Genomic DNA, 5540 nt, shown 5'->3' on the forward strand with positions numbered 1-5540 from the left:
AGGGTTACTCCGCTCCCCAGCGTCCGCAAAATTCCACCTCACACCTGAACATTGAGTTCCTGGACGGTGTGTGCGGGGCTTCCGTGTTCACGCCCGCCCCCTCGTTACGTCACGCCCCATCATATGACGTCACGCCCCACCCCCTCAATGTAAGTCTATGGGAGGGGGCGTGACGGCCGTCGCGCCCCCTTCCCAAAGACCTTCATTGATGGGACAGGCCGTGATGTCACGAGGGGGCGGGCCTGAACATGGAAGCCCACACACAGCGTCCAGGAACTCAATGTTCCAGTGTGAGGGGGAATTTTGCGGAGATTTTTTTGTAGAAGTAATTTACAAATCTGTTTAACTTTCTGGCACCAGTTGATTTAAAAAAAAGTTTTTCACCGGAGTACCCCTTTAAGGACCTTTGTTACTTTGGCGGTTTTACCTACCCAAAGTGCTCTTGTTAGCTGCTGGTCTCAAGAATGCATTGTATCCCTTTAAAGCTTATTGCTCTTTACAGCGGAGTAACCCTTTAATCCTTCCTGTACTTATTAGCTGCTGAATACTACAGAGGAAATTATTTTCTTTCTGGAACACAGAGCTCTCTGCTTAATCACGAGCACAGTGCTCTCTGCTGACATCTCTGTCCATTTTAGGAACTGTCCAGGGCAGCATATGTTTGCTATGGGGATTTTCTCCTACTCTGGACAGTTCTTAAAATGGACAAAGATGTCAGCAGAGAGCACTGTGCTCGTGATGTCAGCAGACAGCACTGTGTTCCAAAAATAAAATAAAAATTCTTCTGTAGTATTCAGCAGCTAATAAGTACTGGAAGGATTAAGATTTGTTTTAATAGAAGTAATTTACAAATTTTCTGGCACCAGTTAATAAAAATAATAAAAAATAAAGTTTTTCACCGGAGTACCCCTTTAAAAGCTCTGGAAAACCTCTTTACACTTTCTATTTTAACTCTATTAATATCATTGAATTTTCTTGTCAGTAATAACATGATAAGACAAGAGCTTTGTGGATAGTAGTAGTAGATAGTAGTAGTGGATAGTAGCAGTAGTAAAAAATGCTAAAAAGTGTAAGAAGATTGGGGGAGAATGATCGATACCTGTCCAGAGGAAAAGTTTCCCAGTTGTCCATAGCAACCAATCAGATCGCTTCTTTCATTTTGCAGAGGCCTTATCAAAAATGAAAGAAGTGATCTGATTGGTTGCCATGGGCAACTGGGAAACGTTTCCTCTGCACAGGTTTTGATAAATCTCCCGACCCCCCCCCCCCCCCCGACCTGTATTGGACTGTTTACCTCCACTTTGATTTATAGTTTACAAACCTAAAGCATTTTGAAGAATTTTACCTGATTTTATTTATTTAAATAAAAAAATCACTTAATTTTAATAAGGGAATATGGTGCATTTATCAGTGCATTTCTATCAGGGCCTTCACATTTTTTTAGTGCATCCTTTCCTAAATTGGGACTGGACTGAAAAATTTGGAGAAGAATAAAGGATCATGAATTGTAGGCAATCCATGGATAGCTGTATAGTGGCTATATAAAGCAGTGTAGAGTAGTGTTTCCCAACCAGAGTGCCTCCAGCTGTTGAAAAACAACAACTCCCAGCATGCCCGGACAGCTTACAGCTGCACTGCATTAGAGGCATGTGGATGTCATAGTATGTCTCTGTCAAACTTGAAGCTCAGCAGTCTGTTCCAACAGGGGTTAAAGGGGTATTCGAGGAAAAAACTTATATATATATATATATATATATATATATATATATATATATAAAATATATTTTATATATATAAAAATATACATACAGTGGTCCCTCAACATACAATGGTAATTCGTTCCAAACGAGCCATCGTTTGTCGAATCCATCGTATGTTGAGGGATTCGTGCAATGTAAAGTATAGGAAGCTGTACTCAACTGTCCCCTCTGAGAGGCCATCGTATGTCGATTTGATCATATGTCGGGGCCATCGTAGGTCGGGGGGTCACTGTATATCAACTGGCTCCAGAAAGTTAAACAGATTTGTAAATTACTTCTATAAAAAAATCTTAATCCTTTCAATAATTATCAGCTGCTGAAGTTGAGTTGCTCTTTCCTGTCTGACAACATTGCTCTCTGCTGACATCTCTGCTTGTCTCGGGAACTGCACAGAGTAGAAGAGGTTTGCTATGGGGATTTGCTTCTAAACTGGGCGGTTCCCGAGACACGTGTCATCAGAGAGCACTTAGACAGAAAAGAACAACTCAACTTCAGAAGCTCATAAGTACTGAAAGGATTAAGATTTTTTTTAATAGAAGTAATTTACAAATCTGTTTAACTTTCTGGAGCCAGTTGATATATATATATATATATATATATATATATATATATATATATATATAAAAGTTTTTTCCTGGATAATCTCTTTGAGGATAGCAGGATTCTTTCTGTTATTCTGCTTCTTCCATCTATTAGTCCGTTAAGATCTAACTTTATATCAGCTAATCTTGATTGCCAGGCTTGGATTATACAGAGTGGGAGCTTCTGATTGGTCAGCCTGCTTTTAATAAATAAATAAATCCATGGTTTGTGCAGTTCTATGCGGATTATAATGTTACCTCTGTGTTGTTTCTGAGCTCTTTATCCTTCTAGCGTCATGTTCTAGTCTAGGTTTTTTTCTTTTTCTTGCTAAATGACCTCCTGAGCGTTGATTACTTGTCTTGTCCTAGTTACTCCATTCGATTTTTGGTTTTAAAGTTTTAATAAAAAAAAAAAAAAAAGTTTAAAATTGAAAAAAGTTTGGAAATTAAAGTTTATAATTTCAGTTTTTTTTAAACTGCTGTCACAAATCTCTGTTGTCTGTTTATTTAGCTATTGTATTTGTTTTTGTTCTTCCTTGCTTTTGTCTCTGGGTCCTAGTGCTTTTTTTTCTGCTAGGGGAAGTTAGTCCATAGATTCCATAGGGATGTTTGCAGGGACAGTGAGGCTTAATGGTGTCTGGTGTTGGGCTAAGTTTCCACTTGTTTTTTTTTTTGGGCAGTTTTTGGAAAACGGCCACTGCAGTTTTTGAGCCAAAGTCAGAAGTGGATCCATAAGGGAGGAGAAGTGTAAGTCCTTCCTTTAAATGTTCTATACCTTTTGAATACACTTCTGGCTTTGGCTCAAAAACTGAAGTGGCAGAATTCCAAAAACTGCCAGAAAAAAAACAAGTGGAAACTTAGCCTAAGGGTGGAGTTTAGGGAGAGATTTGAGACACATCGGCCCTCAATCGTTAAGAGTGGAGTGAAGTTTTCTTTGTGGGTTTTTGTTTCAGAGTTCAAATCCACCACATTTTGTGTGGAAACATGAATACATTTGTAGGTTTCTTTAAAAAATGTAGGTTTTTTGGAGACACCACCACCCTCTATCCTGATGAACACGCCCATTTGTAGAGTTCTCTGTGTAAAGTGGAGTTAGTAGCGTTTTTTTGGAATTCTGACGCACAACACATGCAACACACACACATCCCAAAAAAAACCCTACAAAATCTACATGGAAAAGCCTTAGTAAAGGAGGCCCATCATCTCTCGTAACTGTTCTCTATTGGTGACTTGTTATTCTTGTTTTTGTTATCTGTCATTACTTGCCATACTGTTTGGCTCTACTTTAAAGGGGTACTCTGCCCCTAGCATCTTATCCCCTATCCAAAGGATAGGGGATAAGATGTCAGATTGCTGGGGTCCCACTGCTGGGGACCCCCGGGATCTCTGCTTCAGTACCCCACTTTCATTACTGCACAGAGCAAACTCGCTCTGTGTGTAATGACCGGTGATACAGGGGCCGTAGCATCATGATGTCACTGCTCCGCCCCCTCGTGATGTCACGGCCAGCCCCTTAATGCAAGTCTATGGGAGGGGGCATGATGGCCGCCAAGCCCCCTCCCGTAGACTTGTATTGAGGAAGCGGGCAGTGACGTCACGAGGGGCGGAGCCATGATGTCACGATGCTCCGGCCCCTGTATTGCCCGTCATTACGCACAGAGCGAGTTTGCTCTGTGCAGTAATGATAACGGGGAGCTGCAGCCGAGATCCCGGGGGTCCCCAGCAGTGGGACCCCGGCGATCTGACATCTTATCCCCTATCCTTTGGATAGGAGATAAGATGCTAGGGGCGGAGTACCCCTTTAAGTCCTGGGGATATCCGAGTACTGGGAGCCACAATTAAGAATCGGGAAAAGTAACTGCTTTAGATGAACACCAGATCTGCCGTCAACCAGCCAACCTTGCTCCAGATGGTCATGTGAACATCATCCCGCCATTATGTGAATCTCCTTCTTTACAAGCAACAAAATCCAACTTAACCTGTCAGCACTGCTAGAAACCACAAGCTGACTGTATGATCAGAGACATATCCCATCACTGTATTCCTGCTCCAGACGATCAGCCTGGGAGTATGGAGATAATTACAAGGCAATGATACAATCAGTCACATATAGACATACTCGCTTCCTCTCTCCTATATATAGTTAAATGGAACAATTCAGCTGTCAGCTTTGTAGAAAACACTCATTACATCGGCCTTTAATCTAAGTGGAGAAGTTACTGAATGCGATGACATCTCCCGCAACAATTCCTTCTAATTATATTTATCACAGGGTTCCAGTTATTTATTGGGTCGTCAGAAAAAACATACAGTCAACCACCAGTCAACAACAGGTCGACCCGCCAGTACTATCGACTCAATGGATGTCTGATCTCCATTAGGCTGGGTTCACAGATATCAGTTGTCCGGCATAGAAACTGATGCTAGAACTGATCCCATTAATTTGAATGGGACAGTTCACAATCATCCAGCGTCTTTGAGCCGGATGGTTGGACACTCTGGAGGGCACCGGGCAGCGTCCATTGTTTCTGGAGGGCGGACAGGGGAACGCAGCTAGCTGCGTTCCCCTGTCCGCCGTCCAGAAACAATGGACGCAGAATGCCCTACAACTGATGACAACTTGTCATCAGTTGTGGCATCAGTTGCGTCCAGATCTAGGCTGATGCAGGACATATGTGAACCCAGCCTTATAGGTAGTGTATATGTTGCAGTACTAGTTCTAGTACACAAAGTTGAGAAAAAGACTCCATCAAGTTCAACCTATATCCCCGTTGTGTCCCTACTATGTTGATCCAGAGAAAGGCAAAAAAACATTAAAGGGGTACTTTAAAGGGACCTCCACGATCTCCGGCGGGCCGGAAGCAGTGGCGTCCGGAATACGGAAACTTGCAGGAACACGCCCCCTCCATTCATGTCTATGGGAGGGGGAGTGGCGGCTAGTACATAGCCATCACGCACCCTCCCATAGACGTGAACGGAGGGGGGCGTGGCGGCTTGCATCGCCAGTCATCGGGCACAGAGTGGAGTTCGCTCCATGCACCAAATGACAGGGGTGCCGCAGTGGAGATCACGGGGGTCCCTAGCGGCAAAAGCCCCGCAATCTAACATCTTATTCCCTATCCTATGAACATTCTGCTGCAGCAGAGTCCTATTGATTTTAAAGGAGAAATCCAGAATATAAAAATTGTCCCCCATACTG

The sequence above is a fragment of the Hyla sarda genome, chromosome 5 (genome assembly GCF_029499605.1).
Source record: "Hyla sarda isolate aHylSar1 chromosome 5, aHylSar1.hap1, whole genome shotgun sequence".
NCBI classification, from domain to species: Eukaryota; Metazoa; Chordata; class Amphibia; order Anura; family Hylidae; genus Hyla; species Hyla sarda.